At 41.3% G+C, this 25,620-nt stretch overlaps 1 pseudogene; it reads left to right on the forward strand.

The window, feature by feature from the left end:
- The first annotated feature begins 2,493 nt into the window (after positions 1-2,493).
- On the forward strand, positions 2,494-25,393 carry LOC112296863 (cofilin-1 pseudogene; annotated as a pseudogene).
- The last annotated feature ends 227 nt before the right edge of the window (positions 25,394-25,620 follow it).

The raw sequence follows: 25,620 nt of genomic DNA on the forward strand, positions 1-25,620 counted from the left end.
GGTCCTTGCTGCAGCAGGCCAGCCCTTCTGGCCAGGGACAATGAGTCACCCAGTCCAGAATGCATGCATCTGCTTGGGGGAACACTGTGTGCCCTGGACTGGTGCCACAGTCAGAGGGGAAAGGGAAATGTGAAGGACTGACCAGCCAGGGGAAAGACAGGGAGGGGTTTCTGCTATGGCAGCTAGCCGCTCAGGCTCCTCCACCTAAGCTTCATCAGTGAGTGCCTCACCTACTTTCTTTGGGTAGTAGGAGGTCATGGAGGAAATCACATGATACTTGGCCCAGGCACAACTTAGAGGCTGCTCCCTTGTGGGTCCTGGTCATTGAGTCACAACTCCCATATTGTGCTTCCCCAACGTGTGCTTATTACTGATGTAACATCATCTGATTTGAGCTGGGTTGCTCCTAAACTCTAGCCTCTTCTCTATACCCACTGCCTCTGTCATTACTCAGGCCTTGATCCTCTGTTCCCTGAATTGCTGTCACAGCCCCTATCTACACCCCCAACCCATTCTTCTCACCACTACCTGAGCCACCTTTCTAAAAGGCACATCTGATCATGTCAGTCCTATAGTTAAAACCCTTCAGTGGCTCCTCAATTACCATCAAGGCATAAAGTAGACATTTTGGCATGGCATTTAAGACTTTTATGGCTTTGCCCAATCTTGTCCACCAGCATAGGGATGCTCAATTAAGTGTGTATTTTGGATACACAGCAAATAATTTTTTTAGTTTAAGTATGTCCCTTGTATTGTGTCCTTTATTTTTATTTGCTAAATCTGGAAATCTTACTCTAGCCGCGTAGCCATTCCTATTGATATAGGTGTACTTCAGGCCCTTACCATCACTGTCTTTTATGAAGTCACCAGTGACCAAACCGATTCCATTCTCCCTTCTGCCAAAGATGTTGCTCAGCCTATTTCATTACTGCCATTGAAGAATGTTGTTTATATTTCCCACTCCTGTCCAAACCCTTCCCCACCCTCAAGTTCCTTCTCCATGATGCTCTCTCTAAGAGTTTCAACAACAGTCATGCCCCTCACTTCTAGGTTATTGACACACGCCACTGTCCCACCTAACATTTGGTCATGTCATGTTTTGCATTGCAACCTCCTGATCTGTGGAGAGTATATCTTCTTGACTACATTAGAAGCTCCAAGAGAGCAGACATCATGCCTTGTCCTTTTGATTATCTCCCTTCTTTCACCATCACCTAACGGGGCCTCAGTAAATGTAGGTTGGTTGATCGATGGCTTCTTCACTCTCTGACAAGACTGTGAGATCCTCAAGAGCAGCTTCTGGATTGAGTCTCACATAGTTTTGTTTGGCTTAACAAACATTTATTGAGTGCCCATTCTGAGTCAGGAGCTATTTCCGATGTGAAGATAGAGAGATAAATAGGATAATTCCTGTGCCCTCAAGGAACTCATGATCTAGCTAGGGAGTTCTGATGTGTATGGATACTTACAAGGCAACGTGAGTCATGTAATGAATAAAGCATATACAGGGCACAACGTTCTTAAAGAGGTGGAAGTGATGAACATGAATTAAGAAATGGGATGTTGGAAACATTATAGCAGAGGTTAGACCTCATTAGGTATAGTTTAAGGGCATTCTAGGCAGGGGGATCATAGGCAGAAGGGCAGGGAGGCCAGAAAGTATGGTGTGTGTTAGTGAACCATAGGAAGGTCAAGAGCAGGGGCAGATATGAAGGACCTTGAAAAATAACAAGAGATATGTAGGTGGTAGATGATGGGTAGCTGTTTAAGAGATTCTCCCCGGCTTTGTTGAGATGTAATTGGCATATAACACTGTATAAGTTTAATGTATACAGCCTGATGATTTGATACATGTATATACAGGGGTGGGCAAAAGTAGGTAAACTACCAGTAATCATTACATAAAAGAAAAATCACAAGTAAGGATACAAAATAATAACAATAGTAATAATACAAATAAATACTACAGTAATTAATAAATAAATAATAATACAAGAATAAACCGTGTTTCACATACTCAAAACTGTAAACGTACTTTTGCCCACCCCTGTATTGCAAAATGATAACCACAGTAAGGTTAATTGACACATTCATCAACTAGTTAACATTTCATTCAAGAGTTTTAACTAAGTAAAATTCTGTATTAGGATAGGCAAACAAAGCCAAACAAAAAAGACCACATGATGCTTGATTCCATCTATATGAAATGACCAGAAAATGCAAATCCATAGAGACAGAAAGTAGATTAGTGATCATCTGAGGCTGGGGGTGGGAACAGGAAGTGACTGCTAATGGGCACAAGGGACATTTTGGAGGTGATGAAAGGTTCTAAAATTGGATTGTGGTGGTTACACAACTCTGAATATACAAAAATCACTGGACTGTATACTTAAAATAGGTGATTTTATGGTACATAAACTATGCCTTAATTAAGTTGTTTAAAAATAACAGACCATCAGGCTGGTCACAGGGTAGGAAATGGATTGGAGTGAGACAAGCCTGGGTATGGTGACATCAGAGAAGAAACTTCTGTAAGGTCCAGGTAAGAGTTAGTGATCTTTGGTACTAAGGAAATGGCAGAGGGGCTGGAGAGGAGGGTTGGAGTCAACAAACATTTAGAGGTTGAATCAATTAAATTTGGTAAACAGATTGCCTGGAAGAGATAAGTAAGAGAGACAGAAGAGTCTAGGATGATACTATGGTTTCTGGCTTTGACAGGTGGGCAGATGGTGGCACTAACAAACCTCATTGCTCTTAGTACAGTGCCTGGCCCTCACCAAACATTTGTAGAATGAATAAATAACTGAAGGAATGATGAAGTACATTCATGTAATTTCCTCCTGCTCTATTGCTCCCTTTCATCTGTAGGCTAGGCCTTTGGATCCCGGTGTACTTGTTTCCACTACTGCCCAATTGGAGACATAGAACAGTTTGGAGATTTTGCTGTTCCTGGGTTCACCTCTAGAAAAACTGTCATCTTGTTTCTTCCCTTCTGGCCCAGAAATACCCTGGGCACACCAGAGATCCCTATCCTGTGGCAGGCAGAACACTCAGGAATGGATGGCCACCAAGAAGATCCTGAGAACTCTTTTCATGGACTTAGGACTTCTCTCTTATACCATTAACCCCACCCTCACCCAGACTCTGTCACTTACCCACAAACTCACTTCTTGTCCCCATCAATCAGTGATATACCCTAAGTCCTCAAGATGCACTGTGGCCCTCGGCTTTCACTTAAGTTCCCACTTGCATCTGCCATGTGCCTACCCACCTGACCAGTGTTCCTCTGAGTGTTCTCTTTGGACCACCAGCCTCAGAACAACATTGGAGGGTGTTTATTAAATATGCAGATGGATGGATCCCAAGCCTGACCCACTCAGTCAGAATTGACTGGCTGTGTCAGAGGAAGGAGTGGGTTCTGAATGTTTCAGAAGTTCTGTGAGTGGTTCCGAGACCCAATAATGTGAGGGTTGCTGTGGTAGATTGTGTGAACATGGATTGGAGGTGCTTATGGGTCTGCCACTCCAGCACACAGTGCCTGGTGGTGACTCAATGGACAGAGAGCCCTCTGCAACACTGGCCTCCTTCTTTGATGCTCATTTTTTCATCAGGAAAAGCTCTCCTATTCTGCTACTAATTGGATTACCCTCTTGCACAATTTTCTGCCCCTCCTTCTTCCCCCACTAAATATTCATGGACAATCAGTGTTCAATTGTTCTTTCCTGCTCCATCTTCCTAGGCACTTAGTACAGGCCAATGTCCATGAGAATTGGTTGTTTATATGTGAATTTTCAAATAGCCCAGACCAAGTCTGGGAAAACAAATGCCTTTAGACTAACAACATCTAGGACAGGGCCAGGTATATAGTAGATGCCCAGTGGATACTTGGGGGATCAAATCACTAATGAAAGGAGCCAGGGGCATGAATAACATAAACCAAAGTCTTCTGTGTTGGGCTTTAGGAGTGACCCTATTCAGAGTCTTCTAACAACAGGTTTGCCCTCCTGGTTTATCTGACAGTGAGGTCATTAGGTCAATGTGTCAGAGCCCCAGAGAGGGCTGGAACACTCTGACCAGGCTAAGGAGTTGTGGGGCAGGCACTCTAGGCTGCCCACACTGGCAGGAAGCTTCATTCATTCATTCATTCGACCAATTTTTAGTGAGCTCCCCTTATGCACCAGGCACAAGGTACCAGAGATAAAATGGTGAGCAGGACACATGAGGCTCCTGCCCTCACAGAGTTTAGAGTTTAGTGGGAAAGATAGGCATTAAAGAATTATGGTTGTAAGAATTGCTGTGAAACAAAATAGCAGGGTCTGTGAAAGTGTATATCACAGGAAAACTTGAATGAGCCTAACAGGAATGGAGGGAGGGATGCTGTTCAAGGAGGGTTTACCCAAGGGTGTGACCTTGAGTCAGGAATTAAATAGACAAAAAACTGAGGGAGGGCATCTCAGCCAGAGGGTATGTGAAGACCTGAGGCACTTATGAGCTTGGCATGTTTGTAGAATATGCCAGAAGACTGATGTAGTTGGAACAGAGGGAGTGAGGATGTGGGAGGCAGGAGATGAGACTAGACAGCTAGGTAGGGGCCTTGAAGATCACAGTAAGGAGTTTGCATTTTATTTAAAGCTGGGAGTAGTACAATCTAATTTGTGCTTTAAAGAGTCCCCTGGCTGCTGTGTTGGTAATGGATTGAAGGGGGACAGGAGTGGAAGCAGGAGAGACAAATTAGGAGGACTTGGTGGTGATTTGGCCTAAGGTGGCAGCTGTGGAGACCTCAGTGAAGAAGTTCAGCCAACATATTTCACAGATCAGGAAACTGAGGCCTAGATAAGGGGAACAACTTGCCTAAGGTCACTCTGTCTATTGGTCCTGTTCTCCCACAAAGGGGAGGTTAATGGAGAACCAAGCATAGAAAGCAAAGTTAATTCTGGTAGGATAAATTCATTGATGACTTGTGGCCATCTGGGGTTCTGGAAGCAGATGCAGATCCTCAGAGTGGGAAGAAAATGAAGCGACTCTGCTATCCATTATTTGGGGTGCTCTGGAGTTCAGCTGCCTGGAGGTATAGTGGAGTCAGCAGCATCCCTCAATTGCATAACACAACCCTGTTTAGTCTGGCCATTGCTCAGCCAGAAGCTAAGTATTTACTGGCCAGTTCCTTCCTGCCTCCATAGTATAACCAAGTGCTGAGCTGGGCAGGACTCCCAGTGCTCCTCAGTGTCAGAGAAAGCAAGCAACAACCTCATGCAGGGTTATGGCAGGTCAGGGGGGAGGGGCCTCACTCCTGAGCTTGCATGGAATTGGCTGCTGTTGAACACACCACTTCTGTGGAATGCCAATCACAAGAGCCACAGCATCCTTGCTCCACCCCCTAACTCTGCACTTGTTCTTGTGAAAACCACAGAACTTCCCACCACAAAGTGAGCTGGGGAGAGAAGTTCCTTCCTTACCCAGCCCAGCCCCACACCCAGCCCAAAAGGCCTTTGGGAGTGGCGCCTGGCTTACAGTCCAAGGAGAATGAATGTTCTGCTTCCCAAAGTGAAACATTTGCTCTTTGGGAATAGCTCAGTTGACAACCAATTAGGGAGAATTGATACCAAATGGATGGTCAACCAAGGATCTGCTGAAATAGCCTTGGGTGTAGATAATAATGAAAATAATCCTAGAGAGGAAAATTCTCACAGGCTTCATTTGGTAGCCAGTATTGCTGCCCATTTACACTGCACCAGCCAAAGTGGCACTTGTTATTTCCTCAATCTAGGTTATAGCAGATCGGGCCTCACCTCACTATCTACCCATCTGCTTTGGGAGTGCCATTCTTTGGGCAAGAGTGGCACCATAGTGGACTGAAAAGGGTTAGGGAAAGTTTTCTAATCTTGGTTCTTTCATTAACAGGTTGCAAAACCTCCCTCTGTGTCCATTTCCTTATCTAGAAAATGACGGGTCCCAGTAAAATCTCTCCAAGGTTATTTCTAGTTGTGATGTGCTAGGATCCTCATAGCTGCTATGCACCAGAGACCACAGGAAGCATTTTACATTCCTTATCTCATTTAATTCCCACAGTAACTCCTATGAGGGAGATACTATTTTGCTCCTCTCGCTCCACTTTAAGACAAGGAAAATGAAGCTCAGAGATATTAAGTGACCTACCCCAGATCATACAGGAAAGGGCAGCAAAAAGCAGAGCCAGGATTTGAATCCAGGTCTGTCTGATCCCACACCTCAACACTCATAATTGCTTCTCTAAGCAAAGACTTTATAGGCTCTACCAGGGGTGTCAAACTCATTTTCACTGTGGCCACATCAGCCTTGGGGTTGCCTTCAAAGGGCAGAAATAATTTTAGGACTGTATAAATGTAACTACTCCTTAACCGTTAAGGAGTTGAAATTACATTCAGCCCTTTGAAGGTAACTGTGAGGCTGATGTGATCCTTGGTGAAAATGAGTTTGACACCCCTGCTTTAACACTATTCAAATTTCTCTTGAAACCCTGACAAGCTTGGAATACCGAAGAGAGAAAATGACCATGCCTCCCCATTTTGCACTTGGAGGGACAGCCTGACGTGTAAGTAGAAGCAGGAGGACACTATGCTGCTGTGAGCTGAAGGGTCAAGAGAAGGCATTTTTCAATTAGCTTGTGATAATGGTGTTATGGTGAGGTGAGGGGGTCCTGGGCACCCAGGGAGAAGCAGGAGGGTACCGGCAGAAGGGTCTCATGAGGGCATTACCTGCTTTATAGCTTCAGATCCCTCCCTTGTGTTCTGGGATGTCTGACAAATACTGGACAGGTTCTCAGAGCTCTACTCTAATGATGTTAATGAGGGCAGGGGAGCCCAGTGAAAATTTAATAGACAAGTATAAAACGTTTCACAGACTCTGTCTGCAGAAGTTCTTTTGAAGGTCTGCACAAAGCTGCAAGGGCTGCTTGGAATTCTCCGTCCAAGAAAATGATTAACCTTCCTTATTTCTGGAGAACGATGCAATCTGTTTATTAAATGCCTAAATTAAAGGGAGAGGATACAGTGCAGTTGGGGGTTTTCCACCATAATTCATCTGAGGCTCTCAGTCAGGGAAATTGGAGCCTGGGGCAGACTTGGCTTCCTGACCACTTCCTGCTCCCAGTCTTCCTCCAACCCTGTGCCTCTAATAAGTTCAGGTTTTTCAGAATTCAGCTCTCATTAACCCTTTGAAGTCTGGGTGCATAAATCATAGTTAAAGTCTATGAACCGCTTAATGTACATTAAAAATTAGCCAAGGAAGCAACTGATCCAGGGTGGATGCTCCTATTGTAAGGATCAAATAAGTCAGTGTCTGTGTGTGAAAGCACTTTGTGATCCTTGAAGCACAGTAAATTACTTTTTATCATTATTTTTCTCAATAAGATGGCTTATTTATTTACAAAATGGATGCCTGTCCTCATTATGGGACTTTGAACAAACCAATTTGGTACTTGGTGATCCTGGAAAAGTATTAAAGTTTCCTTGTACTTCCTCCTGTGTTCCTCAAGCTAATTGACCCTTGATTAAGAACCTTCTGATAGGCTTGTTGCTTGTACACTTGGAGCCAGTATAATTTGCTTATTGTTTTTCCTCAACAACGACAACAAAAAATGTGAAAGGCACAATATGCAGGGGCATTGCCAGCAATGTAGGACTTTGTTTTGTCCATGCTCCTTCTGAATTCCCATCTGAATTCCTGGGATGGGAATTCAGATGGGATTGTGTGCTGAGTGGCTGAGGGGCCTTTGTGCGCAATGGGATGGATCAGTCATGGACAAAGACAGGTCAGCTAGGAAATGTCACTAGTTAATGTCCTGAGAAAACCCTCTTCCAAAAATGCCTGAAGTGACTCTCATACATTACTGGTGGAAAAGGAAATTGATATAACCCTTTGTAGGGACATTTGATAATATCTCACAAAAATTATATATGTATTTACCTTTTGATTCACCAATCCTATTTCTAGGGATTTACCCTTGTGATGCACCTCCAATAATATGGAAATGCATATGCACAAGGTTATTCATATACCATTGTTTATAATTGCAACATATTTGAAACTACCTAAATGTTTACACATAGGGGAGTGATTGAATAGAGTTTGGTACAGCCACAAAATGGAGCACTATGCTGCAGTAAAAAAGAATGAAGATGCTCCCTACAAACTGAGAGGGAGTAATTTCCAGGATATGTTAATAAGTAAAAAAAACAAAAAACAAAGTGTAAAAAGTATCTTTACTATGCTACTTTTTGTGTAAAAAGGAAGGGTAGTGAGAAAATATAAATGCATCCACTCATTTGTACAAAAAGAAACACAAAAAGAATAAACCAGAAACAAATGGAATTGGTTACTGACAAGAGTGGGTGGGAACAGCACAAAATAGGTATTTCCTGGCAATGACTTACAGATGCCATAGATGACCATACAGGGAATGGTAGATTCAGCCTGGGAATATCAAGAAGTTTCTATTACTGTCTTGAAAGATGAGTATGTGGCCACCAGTTTGGCTGGCCATAACAGGGAGATTATTCCAGCAGAGGGAACAGTTACCAGCAAAGATCCAGAAACCAGAATGTGGACTTCCTTTTCTGCATTGGTAGGGAGTTTGAATTTTATTCTAAGTGAGGTGAGAAGCCATTTTGAGCAGAGGAGTGATATGGGCCTTTTTATATTGCATCAGTCCCTTTGGTTTTAATGTGGGGTGTGGACTGAAGGGGAACTAAGTGGAAGCAGGGAGATGAGTTAGGAGGTTGCTACAGCCATCCAAGTGAGAGAATGGTGGCTTGGACCAGGAAAGTAGTAGTAGAGGTGATAAAAAGTGGTCATGTTCTGCATATATTTTGAAGGTACAGCTAGCAGAACAAATTGAAGGACTGGATATGCAGGAGGGTGAAGGAGAAAGAGGAATCTGGTATAATTTCCATAGTTTTGGCTTAATTGATTGAGTGTCTGACAGAGCCTTTCTGCAAGATGGGGAACACAGTAGAGAGAGAAAAAATTATAGGGAAAGGTGATGAGTCACCTTGGATGTGTCAAGTGTGAGGTGACAGTGAGTCACCAGCAGTTGGATATATAGGTCTGCATCTCAGAGGAGAGGTCTGGCCTGAGGCCATATATGTGGGACTCTAGAGACGAAGGTTGAGAAGCTGAGGCCAGAATGCAAAAAGTGTATATAATCTTGAGAAGAGAAGAGGTCTGGGGATGGAGTCCTGAATTACTCTAACATGAAAGAGGGGCAGAATATGAAGACTGTGTCAAGGTAGCTAAAAGGTAATTGTAATAGAAGTAGGAGGAGGACAAGGAGAGAAGAAGTCATGGAGGCCCAGGGGGAGAGAGTTTCAAGGGGAGCAAGCTTAGCAGTGCCCAGGGCTGCAGAGAAGTCCCAAATCTAGGAGCTCCAAAGTGTCCATTGGGTCTGGCTTTACTTTTGATCTTTGAGAAAATGGGGCAGGGGGAGAAAAGATGAAGGCAAAATGCAAGTACTGCTGAGTGTGCAAGAAGTGAGGAAGTACAAACATTGAGGGGGCCCCTTCTTAAGAGACCTTTGACAGTGAAGGGAAGAAGTAAGGTGGAATGGCAGCTGGGAGAGGGGAGGGTGAAGGGTTGGAGAGTCATTATTATAAGGATGAGACAAACAGTCCCATTTTAGCTATACAGAACATCAGTAGACATGCAAGGTTAAAAAAACAGAAACAAAGGTATTAATCAGTGAAGTCACATGGAGATGTGAGTGGGGGCCTAGATGGCATGGAGAGGTCAGGGCGTAGGGGTATGGTTGAATAGGAAAAGGCAGACCTCTTTCTGAAAGGTTACTTCTCATAAAGTCATTTTCAATGCAAAGGGAGCAGCGAAGATCAAATTATCCATGCATGCATCAGGGCTCTTTGCAAACTTGGAGAGTGTGGGTATAATCATGTGTTAATTCAAATAGAACCTTGGGCCTAGGTCACAGGTATCTGGAGAGGACAGTGTTGACAGAGGATCTGGTTACCCACTGCCAGCTGCAAACAGTGCACACTTCAGATGTGTTTGTACAGACTGAAACACAGTTTAATGTGCACATGGCAGTCTATGGTATAAATCAAGGTTTTTAAAAAAGTCTCCTTTAAAACAAATTATGAGACTTTACAATGAATAAATAGTAACTAAGCAATGGGTTTTCCAGTTCTTTCCTGCTCTGAAATTTGGCCAGGAGCTGGAGGGCTGAGAAAAGGGCAGGGTGAAATGCCCCAGGCTCCTTACCTAGTTCTCACTTTTGAGGGTACATTTAGCTCTGAAGGTTCAGCAGAACTTGGGGCAGAAGTGAGGCCTGGGTGTGACAGCAGGCTGATCTTTTAAGAATCAGGGAGGTCTGCTGGTCATGGATTTTGTACTTCAAGGGCAAAAGGACTTAGGGCTAAGACATTCAATCCCTTTGCAGACAATGGAGCCTGTAAACTGTTTCAGAAGAGCTCACGCAAGTCATCGACTGAAATGTGCTAACCCTTGCTATATGGCATGATATGTATTGGAAAGAGAAGGAGAAGGAAAACATTTGGTTTGGGTACAAGCTTGCTGTGTGACTTGAGGCAAGTACCTTCTCCTCTCTGGGCCTCAGCTGTTCCACCTGCCAAATAAGTAGACTGCACAGATAATCTTAAGGGACCTGCCCAACCCCACCATTTTATGTTTTTTTTTTTTTAATTAATAGAATGTATTTTTAGACCAGTTTCAGGTTCATGGCAAATTTGCACAGAAAGTATAGAGCATTCCCATGTACTCTTGTACCCCCACATACACAACCTCCTCCACTGTAGACATCCTGCACCAGAATGGTACATTTGTTACAATCGATGAACCTGCATTGACACATCATTATCAACCAATGTCTGTAATGATGTTGTATATTTTGTGGGTTTGGACAAATATATAATGACATGTATCCATCATTACAGGATCATAGTTTTATTGCCCTAAAAATCCTCTGTACTCCTCTGATTGATCCTTCCCTCCCCTCTATTCCTAGCAATTTTTGTACTGTCTTCATAGTTTTGCTTTTTCCAGAATATGATACTATAATTGGAGTTATTCAGTATGTAGGCTTTTCAGATTGACTTCTTTCACTTAGTAACATGCATTTAAGGTTCTTCCATGTCTTTTCATAGCTCAATAGTTCATTTTTTTTTAGTGCTGAAAAACACTTCATTGTCTGGAATAAAACAGCTTATTTATCCAATCACCTACTGAAGGACATCTTAGTTGCTTCCAAGTTTTGGCAATTATGAACAAAGCTGCTATAAACATCCATATGCAGATTTTTGTGTTGAACGTTAAGTTTTCAACACATTTGGGTAAATACCAAGGAGTGTGATTGCTGGATTGTATGGTATGGTTAAGTATAGGTTTAGTTATATAAGAAACCACCAAACCGTCTTTCAAAGTGGCTGAAAGACCATTTTGCATCACTCCCCCAACTCAAGCAATGAATGAGAGTTCCTGTTGCTCCACATCTTCTCCAGCAGTTGGTATTGTTAGTTTGGGATTTTGGCTAACAAGTGTGCAGTGGTATCTCGTTGTTTTAATATGCATTCCCCTAATCACATATGATGTTGAACATTTTTCATATCCTTACTTGCCATCTGTGTGGTGTCTATTCAGGTGAAGTTTCTCTTCAGGTCTTTTGGCTAATTTTTAAAGTGAGTTGTTCATTTTCTTATTGTTAAGTTTTATGAGTTCTTCATATATTTTGGATAGCAGTCCTTTATCAGATGTGTCTTTTGCAAATATTTTCTCCCAGTTTCTGGTTTGTCTTCTCATTCCCTTGATACTGTCTTTTGCAGAGCAGAAAATTTTAATTTAATGAAGTCCAACTTATTATTTTTCATGGATTGTGCCTTTGATGTTGTATCTAAAAAGTCATTGCTATACCCCAGGTCATCTAGGTTTTCTCCTACCTTCTAGAACTCAATATTACCATAGTTTTACATTTTCCATTTAGGTATAATATCCAGTTTGAGTTGATTTTTGCAAAGAGTGTGTGCTCTGTGTCTTGATTCATTTTCTTTTGTAAATGGGTGCCTAATTGTACCAGCTCCATATGTTGAAAAAAACTATCTTTGCTTCACTGTACAGTCTTTGCTCCTTTGTCAAAGATCCGTAAGTATATTTATTTGGATCTATTTATACACTCTCTGTTTCGCTCCATTGATTTCTTTGTGTATTCTTTAACAAATATCATACTGTCTTGATTGTCGTATCTTTGTAGTAAGTCTTATAGTTGAGTAGTATCAGTGCTCTGACTTTGTTCTCCTTCAATATGGACAATTTTGGGTTTATTTTATAAACTTTATTTTATTTTTTATTAATTATTTTATTTATTTATTTTTAGAGAGAGGGAAGGGAGGGAGAAAGAAAGGGAGAGAAACTTCAATGTGTGGTTGCCAGTCACATGGCCCCCAGTGGGGACCTGGCCTGCAGCCCAGGCATGTACCCTAACTGGGAATCGAACTGGCGACCTTTTGGTTCACAGCCCACACTCAATCCACTGAGCTACAGCCGCAGGGCTATTTTATTTTTTTATATATTTTATTGATTATGCTGTTACAGTTGTCCCATATTCCCCCCTTTATTCCCTCCTTTATTTGCCTCCACCCTACATGCCCCCTCCCATCTGCATGGCCTCTTCCCTTAGTTCATTTCCATGGGTCATACATATAAATTCTTTGGCTTCTACATTTCCTATACTATTCTTAAGGTCCCCCTATCTATTTTCTACCTACCATTTATGCTTCTTATTCCCTGTACCTTTTCCTCCCCTTCCCCGCTGATAACCCTCCATGTGATCTCCATTTCTGTAATTCTATTCCTTTTCTAGTTTTCTGGGTTTGTTTTTGGATTTGTTTTTGTTTTAGGTTTGGTTGTTGATAGTTGTGAGTTTGTTGTCATTTTACTGTTCATATTTTGATTTATTTACTTTTAAGGATTTTTATTGATTATGCTATTACAGTTTTCCAAATTTTTTCTCCCTTTATCCTCCCTCACCCTGCTGCCCCAACCCTCCAGCATTGCCCCCTGCCTTAGTTCATGTCCATGGGTTGTACATGTAAGTTCTTTGAGTCCTCTGTTTCCTATACCATTTTTTATTTCTCCCCATCTATTTTATGCCTACTAATCATGCTTCTTCTTCTCTGGACCTTTCTCCCCCTATTCCTCCCTTCCCACTCTCCACTGAAATTCCTCCATGTGGTGTCCATTTTCTGATTCTGTTCCTGTTCTAGTTGTTTGCTTAGTTTTTGTTTTCATTGTTTTTCTTTTCCTGTAGTTTCATTTGTTGATAGTTCTGAGTTTGTTGTCATTTTACTGTTCATATTTTTGATCTTCTTTTTCTTAGATAAGTCCCTAAACGTTTCATATAATAAGGGCTTGGTGATGATGAACTCCTTTAACTTGACCTTATCTGGGAAGCACTTTATCTGCCCTTCCAGTGTAAATGATAGCTTTGCAGGATAGATTAATCTTGGATGTAGGTCCTTGCTTTTCATGACCTGGAATACTTCTTTCCAGCCCCTTGTTGCCTGCAAGGTTACTTTGAGAAATCAGCTGATTGCCTTATGGGCACTCCTTTGTAGGTAACTCTCTCCTTTCCCCTTCCTTCTTTTAGGATTTTCTCTTTATCTTTAATCTTGGGTAACTTAATGATGATGTGTCTTGGTGTGTTCCTCTTTGACTCCAACTTCTTTGGGACTCTCTGGGCTTCCTGGACTTCTTGGAAATCTATATCCTTCACCAGATTGGGGAAGTTCTCCATTATTTTTTCAAACAAGTTTTCAATTTCTTTCTTTTCATCTTTTCCTTCTGGATGCCTATGATTTGGATGTTGGAACATTTAAAGTTGTCCTGGAGGTTCCTAAGCCTCTCCTCATTTTTTTGACTTCTTGTTTCTTCATCTTGTTCTGGTTGAATGTTTATATCTTCCTTCTGCTCCAAACCGTTGATCTGAATGCCTGTTTCCTTCCTGTCACTGTTGGTTCCCTGTACATTTTCCTTTATTTCACTTTTCATAGCCTTAACTTTTTCCTCTATTTTGTGACCATACTCAAACATTTCTGTGAAATTCCTGATTACCAGTGTTTTGAACTGTGCATCTGATAGGTTGGCTATATCTCCATTGCTTAGCTGTATTATTTCTGGAGCTTTGATCTGTTCTTTCATTTGGGCCTTTTTTTTTTTTTTTTGTCTTAGCCCACCTGTTATGTAATAATGGGCAGAGCCTTAGGTATTCACCAGGGTGGGGCAACCCACATCACTGTGTTGTGGCACTGTAAATGGGGGAGATGTCTGAGAGGGAACAATGCTGCTTGTTCAGCTTTCTGCTGGCTTTCAGTCACTTTGTCTGCTACCCACAAGCAAACTGGGCCCTTCTGGTGCTGATTCCTGGGTGGGTGGTTTTGTGTATGTTTTAGGACCCTGTGGGTCTCTCCAGTGAACTCTCCTGTGAGGCTTGGAGTTTCTCTTGCCACCACAATCCCCACAGGTTTTCTCAGTCAGAGGTTTTGAGGTTTTATTTCCCCACACTGGAACCCTGGGTTGCTTGGTCTGTCTTGCTCCCCAGTTGTTCCTCCTGGTTTATATGCACACAAATGTGGGGGTGCGTGTGCTGCCAGCCGTCACCTCACCTTGTTTACCTGCTACTGCCTTGCCTGCCCTAGTCCTCCAGCTACTGCCTTGCTGTGAGTCCTCTGTGCCCAGCTGCCTGTCTCCACCCCTGCAACCAGTCTGGATGAATGTTTCCTCTTTAGCTTCTTGGTTGTCAGACTTCCATACAGTTAGATTTTCTATCAGTTCTGGTTGTTTTATATTTTTAAATTTGTTGTTGTCCTTCTTTTGGTTTTGTAAGGAGGCACAGTGTATCTACCTATGCATCCCTCTTGGCCAGAAGTCCCCATATAAACTTTAGAATCTGTTTGTCAATATCCACGAAATAACTTTTTGGGATTTTGTTTGAGATTGTTTTGAATCTACAAATCAATTTGGGAAGAACTGATATCTTGACAATATTGAGTCTTCTTATCCATGAACATGGGATGTTTCACACTTCTAGTTCTTCTTTGATTATCTTTCATCAGAGTTTCATAGTTTTCCTCATATAGATCTTGTACATATCTTGTTAGATATATACCTAAGTATTTCATATTTGTGGGTGTAATGTAAATGATAGTATGTTTTAAATTTCAAATATGACTTGTTCATTGCTGGTATTTGGAAATACGTTGATTTTATACATTAACTGTGTATCCTGCAACCTTGCTATAATTGCTTATTAGTTTCAAGAGTTTTTTGTCAATTATTTTTTTATTTTCTACATAGACTACCAATGTCATTTGTGAGTAAAGACAGTTTTATTTGTTCTCTCCTAATATGTATACCTTTTCTTGTCTTGTGTTATTACATTAGCCAGGACCTTCATTATGAGGTTTTGTTTGTTTGTTTGTGTTTTCTTTATTTTTATTGATGTTCAGTTACAGTTGTCCTCATTTTCCCACCATTACTTTCCCTTGCCCTACCCACCCCCACCTCCCACATTTCATCTTTCCCCCTTGTCTTTGTCCATGGGTACTTTATACGTGTTCCTTGAAGACCCTTCCCCTTCTTTCCCCTACCATCCCTCTCCCCCTGCCCCTCTGGTTACTGTCAGTTTCTCCTTTATTTCCATGTCTCTGAGAAATATCAATGTGTGGTTCCCTCTCGAGCACCCCCAACTGGGGACCTGGCCTGCAACCCAGGCGCGTATCCTGACTGAGAATCAAACTGGTGACCCTTTGATTCGCAGGCCAGCACTCAACCCACTGAGCCACACCAGCCAGGGTTGGCCTTGGTAATTTGATGGCAGGGATTTCTGTAAACTTTCCCTTTCTCATACCCTGATGGGGTGTCTGTCTGGGCTAGTTTTATGTACTCCTAAGAAAGGTTAATGCCTCTCTAGGAGAGGAATGCAAACAGGTCACATGGATCAGAAGTGTGTGGAAAAACAACTTGCCAAACTTTGTAATTCAGCAGCTTCTTTTTGTGTCAACCAGAACACAGGCTATGGTCCAAGTTTGTTAGACAATTGGATGCTTGACATTGAGCCCTTCAAAACCACATAGGCCTAGGTCATGTCACCCAATTCCTTGGTTTTGCCAAGAAGGGGGTGTGCGACTGGGAGAGGAGAATTCAGCTATTTACCAGTTTCTTGCTAAGGGCAAAAAAATAGAATGTTCAGCATTTGTGGGAGAGGCAGGAGTTCTCTTCTACCTGAGGAATTCTTGCCCACTGGATGGGCAAGGTCAGGTGATAAACTTTCAGAGGCAGGGAACTGAGTGTTATTGGGTAATTTCCCCCTGAAAAATCTTTTAACTCTGTAAAAGATACATTCCCATAGAAAATAATCCCCTCGGATTAATATCTCAACGTTGTCTGTCTGTCTTGAGTGTAAGGCTGAAGAGTAGAAGATACTGGTAATTTGTGGGATTAGACTGGACTGGATGACTTGCAATGCCTCTTGCAGCCCCAAGATTTGAAGCTTATGTGTTGATGTTTCTTTTACAGCCATCAAAAACTAAGAGGGTCTTCCCTGGAATTTTAACTTTGGAAATTGGAGCCCCAGATTTTGACCTAGGGCTGCCTATTTTAGGGATTACTTTCCCTTTTGCCTCCATAAAAACATTTAAGAGGATCATCTGGGCTCCAAGTTTCTGTAATATTACTGATAAAAGGCCTCTTGGGTCACCTCCTAAGGCCCCCTTGGCTGGGAAATTTTGGGAAAGCAGTTCTGCAGCAGAGACACCCCTTCCCCACAAGAGTCTAAACTGACCACTCTGTTTCCCAAGCATACTACCATACCTGCCAGCCAGCTTTGGCCCACTGGAATAGGCAGTGGTCGTAGACTCTTTTCTGGTGGACTTTTCCATGGTTTCTTCTTCTTTTCTTCTACATCCTTCTCATCTTTCAATATATCCAAACATCCAAAGAAGAAACTGCTTGTTGCTTACTCTAACATCCATTCTTCTCTTCCTTAAAAACAGAAACTTGAATTTTGTGGGGAACAGCAATGTACCCAGTTAAAGAAAGACTCCCTTAGGAGGAGTGGCCAGACTAAGTTCTCACCAATGAGATGTAAGCAGAATTGTTGTGCAGCATTTCTGGGAAGCTTTCTCAGAAGCAATGAGTTATTTTTCTTCCCCTTCCTCATTTCTGCTGTGTGGATTTTAGATACAATGGCTGGAGCTTAAACAACCATCATGGCATTGAGGCAACATGCTAAATATGGTGCAGAAACAACTTAGAAGAGGTTTGGGTGTCTGGTGACTTTATAAACTCAACCTATCAAACCTGTATGGCCTACATTCTTACTTCTCTTATGGAAGAGATAAAACTTTCATCTGTTTAAATTAATTTTTTTTCTGTCATTTTGACCAGAGCTAATCCTAATTAATTCCTAAAATGAGACTGTAGGTTGACAAGTAACTCCAGATAATGAGGTGAAGTTTTATGGATTAAAATGTGGATATGGAGAAAAATGATCATTTTGAATATTTTAAGGGATAACACTGGGAATTTCCCTAGGCAAGAGGTATGGTAATACCACTAGACTGTCTGCTGTTTTCCTTCAAAGTAAACTCCATAAGAACCCATGTCACATGTCTCAGATTTGCTACAGTATCCTCAATGCCTAGTCTTGTGTTTGACACTTAAAGAGGGTCAATTAAAAATTGCTGAAAAAACAAACAGCTCGTTGCATTCATAACTAACACAATAGGCCAGCTTACTTAAGAAAGCTGAGAAACAGTAAACAAAAATATGTGAACAAGTCATTAAAATGTGGGATAGGTGCAAAGAGAGAAATAATAATGGGGGAAATTTCTTTAGACAGGGGTATGGATAAAAACCTCTCAGAGGAAGGGAGTGAGCTGAAAGATAGGAAAAAACAGCCATGCAAATAGTGGGGTGGCATTGCTAGTGGGAACATTCTGGACTGAGAGAACCACATGAACAAAGCTTTCAGGTGTGTTTAAGGAAATAAAGAAGCTCAGTGAGGCTGGAGCTGGGTAAGACCAGGGGAATGACACACTAAAAGCCTGGAGAGGTCATCAGAGACCAGATCATGTAGGCATCTATAGGCTGTGGGAAGGAGTTTTGACTTGACTCCAAGTGTAATGATAAGCCTCTGATAAGTTTAAAGTACAGGAACACCAGGATATGGTTTTGCATTAAGAAAGTCACTCTGGCTGCTGTGTGGAATTGGACATGGTCCAGTGTGCAAGCAGGGAGACCAAGATGAGAGGCTTTGACTCCATTGGAGAGAGGAAAGTGTCTTAGAACAGGTAGTGGCAATGGGGCTGAAAGAAATAAAGAAACTTGCAGTGTGTTTTGAAGGTTGAGTGGACCAACCTGAGCAATACATTAGCTATGGGAGCTCAGGGGGAGGGAGAAATCAAAGGTCACTGAGGCAGGATGCATTCATGGCGGTGGGAGTCAAGATTGATTTTGATCATACAGATGTTGATGTACTTGTAATACATACAAATGGAACGATTGAGGAGACCATTAAATATTTGAGTTTAGAGCTCAGGGGAATGCTTAGGACTTGAAATATAAATTTTGGGAGTCATTAGTATGGTGACATTACTTAAGATATTAAGAATAGTTGGAACTGGAGATCCAAGGGGGCAGAGGAGTAAGTGGAAGCTACACTAACCTCCACCCAGGACTATTCTGACATTACAAATAAATTGTAGAGAAATTGTCCTGAATAACCAACTGAACACCAGCTGGAGAGAAACCTTATAACCATGGACAGACAGAAGAAACCACTTCACCATGACAAAACTGGTAAGGAGTGTGGAGGAGGTATGAGAGGGCTGGCTAGGCTCCCACAAGCAGCAGCTGAAGTTCCAGGAGATATTTCAGTGGCCAGGGGGTTCCCCGGGAAGTGTGGGGTCTAAAGCCCAAGCTGGACTCCCCAGGCTACAGCAACAGAGCTGGGAAAGGAATCCAGATAACATTCAGCTGCAAAAAGCAGCAGTGTTTCTGTGTGCCAGAAGATGCAGAGAGCCTCTTAAAGGGCCAATGCAAAAATATTCATTTGTAGCCACTTACCCTGGGATCTGGCAGAGGGTGGGGAGAGTAGACTAGAGATGCTCGAGGAGAGTCTTCGGTTGGTGGCTTTAGGGAAAGAAATGAAGGAACAACCACCAGGATTCCTGTGCTGAGTCATTTCCTGTCCTGGAGAAGCCATCTTTCTCAGGCAGAGCAGTCCTCCCCAAGTGGATTCAACCTGAGAGGAAACAATAGCCCTGCCACAGGAATTACTCTGCCACATGTGGAGCTTAACTGGGCTGATGATTACAGCTTGAGGCTATATCACTGATTACTTTAACCAGTAAGGCAGATCTCTGTGAGCTCTATGAGATGTCAAATGATCCTCTCTAGGGTCCTGTGCTGATAAAAGCCAGCCTTGGTGCACAGCCTGCTTCTTTCTGCACACAAACAGCCCCAGCAGATAGAGACGCACACAGTGGATCACTGATAGCTCCAAGCAACTTGACCAGGAACAGTCACAAGCAGCATCTGACAAAGGCCACAGTCACAAGCAGCATCTGACAAAGTCCTACACCAGTCTTTGCAGATACATATAAATACATATAAATACAAAGAAGCACCCAAAATGGGAAGACAAACAGACCCCAAATGAAAGAACAAGAGAATTCTTCAGAAGAAGAGCTACATGAAATGGAGGCAAGCAATTTATCAGACAGAGACTTTAGAATAATGATTGTAAGGATACTCAACAGCTTGAAAAAAAGACATAGAACCATAAAAAAGGATGAATTAGAAATAAAGAATGTAGTATCTGGAATAAATAATACAGGGGAAGGAATAAACGGTAGGTTACATGAAGCTGAGTATCAAACCAACGATTTGGAAGACAAGATAGAGAAAAAAAAGGCAGAGCAATAAAAACAAAAAAGAATTTTAAAAAATGAGGAGAGCTTAAGAAACATTTTGGACAACATGAAGCATAATAACATCCACATCATGGGAATACCAGAAGGAGAAGAGAGCGAGCAAGGAATTGAGAACCTATTTGAAGAAATAATGACAGAAAATTTCCCTAATCTGGAGAAGGAAAAAGGCACAGAAATCCAGGAAGCTCAGAGAATCCCAAACAAGTTGGACACAAACAGGTCTACACTGAGACACATAATAATTAAAATGACAAGGCTTAAAGACAAGGAGAGAATCCTAAAAGATGCAAGAGAAAGCAGGTAATTACATACAAGGGAGCACCAATTAGATTGTCATCTGATTTCTCAACAGAAACATTTTAGGCCAGAAGGGAGTGGCATAAAATATTCAAGGTGATGAGCAGCAATGAACTACAACCAAGGCTACTTTACCCAGCAAGGCTAACATTTAAAATCAAAGGAGAAATAAGGAGCTTCACAGACAAGAAAGGAGTTTAACACCAAGCCAGTTCTGCAACAAATGTTAAAGGGTTTGCTTTAAGGAGGAGGAGGTGGGGGGTGGGAGGGGAGGAGGAAGGGGAGGAGGGGAAGAAGAAAAAGAGCAAGAAGAAAAAAAACAGAGGAAAAAAGTCTACCAATAAAATGCCACTACATACATGTCTATCAATAATCAGCTTAATTGTAAGTGGCTTAAGTGCCCCCACCAAAAGACAGCTGAATGGATAGGCAAATAAGACCCATATATATGCTGCCTCCAAGAGACCCACCTCAGATCGAAAGATACATACAGAATAAAAGCAAAGGGATTGAAAAAGATATTTCATACAATTGGAAAAGAAAAAAGAACTGCGGTAGTAGTACTTATATCCTTCAAATTAGACTTTAAAACCAAGACTATAATAAGAGACAAAGAAAGGCATCACATAGTGATAAAGGGAACAATCCAACAAGAGGATGTAACCCTAGTAAACTTTTTTGTATGTATGTATTTATTTATTTATTTATAATTATATTTTATTGATTATGCTATACAGTTTTCCTGATTTCCCCCCTTTTGCTCCTCCTCCTCCCAGCACCCTCCACTCCCTCAGCAATCCCCCCACCATTGTTCATGTCCATGTGTCATGCCTATAAATTCTTTGACTACTCCATTTATACTGTACTTCACATCCTAATGGCTATTCTTTAACGACCTATTTGTACTTCTCAATCCCCTCACCTCTTCACCTATCCCCTCACTCCCCCTTCCCATCTGGCAACCATCAAAATACTCTCTGCCTCTGTTCTTCTTGTTTGCTTAGTTTGCTTTTTAGATTCAATTATTGATAGACTTGTATTTATTACCATTTTAGTGTTCATAGTTATGATCTTCTTTTTCTTAAATAAGTCCCTTTAATATTTCATATGATAATGGTTTGGTGATAATGAACTCCTTTAGTTTTTTGTTGCCTGGGAATCTCTTTATCTGCCCTTTGAGTCTAAATGATAGCTTTGCTGGGTAGAGCAATCTTGGCTGTAGGTCCCTGCTTTTCACGACTTTGAATATTTCTTTCTAATCCCTTCTAGACTCTGAAGTTTCTTTTGAGAAATCACCTGACAGTCTTATGGGAACTCCCCTGAAGTTAACTAACTTCTTTTCTCTTGATGCTTTTAAGGTTCTCTCTGTAACTTTAACCTTTGGCATTTTAATTATGATGTGTCTTGGAGTGGACCTCTTTGCATCCATCTTGTTTGGACTCCCTGTGCTTCCTGGACTTGCACGTCTATTTCCTTCACCAAATTAGGGAAGTTTTCTTGCATTATGTTTTCAGATAGATTTCCAATTTCTTGTTTTTTCTATTCTCCTTTTCACAGCCCTGTGATGTGAATATTGGACCTCTTGAAGTCATCCTAGAGGCTGCATATACTATTCTCATTTTTTTTTGGATTCTTTATTGTTCTTCTTGTTCTGTGTGGTTGTTTTTTGGTTCATAATGTTCCAAATAATTGATTTGATTCTCAGCTTCATCCACTCTATTGTTATTTCCCTGTAAATTGTTCTTTATTTCAATTAGTGGATATTTTTTATGCTGTTGAGCTCCTAAGTTCTTTGTGCATTCTTATAACAAATGTTTTGAACTCTGTATCTGATAGATTGTTTATCTCCATTTCTTTTAGCTCTTTTTCTGGAGTTTTGATCTGTTCTTTCATTTGGGCCATATTTCTTTGTTTCCTCATTTTGGCAGCCTCCCTGTGTTTGCTTCTATGTATTAGGTAGAGCTGGAAAGAGGAGGCAAGGCTCCAAAACTCATTTCATGAGGCTAGTATGATCCTAATTCCAAAACCAGATAAAGACACTACAAAAAAAGAAATATCTATGGTCAATATCCCTGATGAACATAGTTGCTAAAATCCTCAACAAAATATTAGCAAACTGAATACAACAGTACATCAATAAGATCACATGCCATGATCAAGGGGTATTTATTTATTTATGGGATGCAAGGTGGTTACACATTCACAAATCAATAAATGTGATTCACCACATAAAGAAAATGAAGGATAAAAACCTCATGATCATATCAATAGATGCAGAAAAAGCATTTGATAAAATCCAGCAGCCATTTATGCTGAAAACTCTGAACAAAGTGGGAGTAGAGAGAAGATACCTAAGCTTAATAAATGCCATATATGACAAACCCACTGCCAGCATCCTACTCAATGGGCAAAAACTACAAGTGTTCTATTTAAGATCAGGAACATGACAGTGATGTCTGCTTTCACCTCTCTTATTGAACATACTGCTGGACTTCCTAACCAGAGCAATGAGGCAAGAAGAAGAAATAAAATGCATCCAATTTGGAATGGAAGAAGTAAAACTCTCATTATTTTCAGATGGTATGATACTGTACATACAGAACCCCAAAGATTCCACCAAGAAACTACTAAAACTGATAAATAAATTCAGCAAAGTAGCAGGATACAAAATTAATATCCAGAAATCAGTTGCATTTTTATATGCCAATAACAAACTAACAGAAACATAAATTAAGAAAATTATCTCATTCACAATTGCTTCAAAAAGAACAAAATACCTGGGAATAAACTGAAGTAAGGATGTAAAAGACCTGTATTCAGAAAATTATAAGACACTGAAGAGAGAAACTGAAGAAGATACAAATACATGTAAGCATATGCTGTGTTCATGGATAGGAGGAATTAACATCATTAAAATGTCCATACTACTCAAAGCAATCTATAGTCTCAATGCAAATCCTATCAAGATTCCAATGATATATTTCACAGGACTAGAACAAATATTTCAAAAATTTATATGGAACCACAAAAGGCCCCGTATAGCAACAGTGATCCTGAGAAAGAATAACAAAGTTGCAGGAACCAAACTACCTAATATCAAAATATACTATAATGCTATAGTAATCAAAACAGCATGGTACTGGCATAAAAGCAGATGCATAGAACAGTGGAGCAGAATAGAGAGCTCAGCAATAAACCTACACCTTTATAGTCAATTAACATTCAACAAGGGAAGCAAGCACATACAATGGGCTAACAATAGTTTATTCAATAAATGGTGTTGGGAAAATTGGACAGACACATACAGAAAAATGAAACTAGACCACTTTCTTACATCACACAGAATAATAAATTCAAAATGGATCAATGACTCAATTTTAGACCCAAAACCAAAAAAAATCCTAGAAGAAAATATAGGCAGCAAAACCTCAGATATTGCTCATAGCAATATTTTATGGGATATACCTCCGCAGGCAAGGGAACAGTAGAAAAATTAAATAAGCAGGACTACATGAAACTAAAAATGTTTTTGCACAGCAAAGGAAATTGTCCACAAAATAAAAAGACAACCCATAGGATGGGAGAACATATTTGCTGATACATCTGATGAGGGGTTAATATCCAAAATATATAAAGACCTTACAAAAATCAACACCAAACAGTTCAGTTGAAAAATGGACAAAGGACTTGAATAGACACGTCTTCAAAGAGTACATACAGATGTTCCGTAGACATATGAAAAGATGCTCAACATCACTAGTGATCAGAGAAATGCAAATTAAAAGCACAATGAAATATCATCTCACATCGGTCAGAATGGCAATCATCAGTAAATCAACAAAGTAGAAGTGCTGATGAGGATGTGGAGAAAGGGGAACCCTTTTGCGCTATTGGGATTGCAGATTGGTGCAGCCACTGTGGAAAGCAGTATGGAAATACTGTATTTTTTCCATGTATAAGACACATTTGTTTGCCCAAATTTTTTTTAGGGGAAAATAAGGATGTGCATTTTACATGGATAGTACTAATTCTGTATCTATATAAATGTTTTTAATTCTTTTATTTATGCTTATGCATTAAAAGTCCAGCTCTAGAGAGCTATGATGATATCCATATGCAGAATAATACCCTGGAATGTGATAATCTGTTTTGTTTCTAAATATAAATAAATATATATAATATATATAAATAATATATAAATATATATAAATAATTGAATTAAAGGTTCAGTCAGATCCCAGCAGCAGCTACAGCGGCTCTCATCTTCTTAGGCTGTTTTCCCTATCTCCTTTTCGCTTCCAGAAACATGGCCTCTGGTGTGGCTGTCTCTGATGGAGTGTTCAAAGTGTTCAATGACATGAAGGTACATAAGTACTCGACTCCGGAGGAGGTGAAGAATTGCAAGAAGGCCGTGCTTTTCTGCCTGAGTGAAGACAAGAAGAACATCCTCCTGGAGGGGGAGGGCAAGGAGATCCTGGTAGGTAAGGTGGGCCACACTATAGATGACCCCTATGCAACCTTTGTCAAGATGCTGCCAGACAAAGACTGTCACTACGCCCTCTATGATGCAACCTAAGAGACCAAGGAGAGCGAGAAGGAGGACCTGGTGTTTATGTTCTGGGCCCTTGAGTCTGCACCCCTTAAGAGCAAAATAATCTATGCCAGCTCCAAGGATGCCATCAAGAAGAAGCTGACAGGGATCAAGCATGAATTACAAGCAAAGTGCTACAAGAAGGTCAAGGACTGCTGCACTCTGGCAGAGAAGCTGGGGGGCAGTGCTGTCATTTCCCTGAGTCCCTCTAGCCCCCTGCCTGGAGCATCTGGCAGCCTGAGACCTGCCTGTGGGGGTTGCAGGCTGCCCCCTTCCTGCCAGACCGGAGGGGCTGAGGGGATCCCAGCAGGGGGAGGGCAGTCCCTTCACCCAGTTGCCAAACAGCCCCCCAAACCCTGGACCTTCCTCCTCCCTCCACCCCTGACAGTTCTGGCCTTCACAAACCACTTTCGATCTTCTAATTCCTCTTGGGTTGAAGCAGACCAAGTCCTCCCCAGGCATCCCAGTTTGGGAAGGGCCTGTATTTTTTTTTAATGACAGCCCAACTCTCACCTGTTCCCCTCCTTTCCCATGCTGCCAACTTCTAACTGCAGTAGTGACTCTGTGCTTGTCTATTTAGTTCTGGGTATAAATGGAATGTTGTGGAGATGACCCTTCCCCATGCCACCTGGTTCTCCTCCCCTTTTTGACCTGGTCATGGCCATTCATGGAAGCAGTACCAGTAAGGAACCTTCAATTTAAAAAAATAAAATAAAAAGTCTCACTTAAAAAGTTGAATTA

Source organism: Desmodus rotundus, chromosome X (assembly GCF_022682495.2).
Source record: "Desmodus rotundus isolate HL8 chromosome X, HLdesRot8A.1, whole genome shotgun sequence".
Lineage (NCBI taxonomy): Eukaryota > Metazoa > Chordata > Mammalia > Chiroptera > Phyllostomidae > Desmodus > Desmodus rotundus.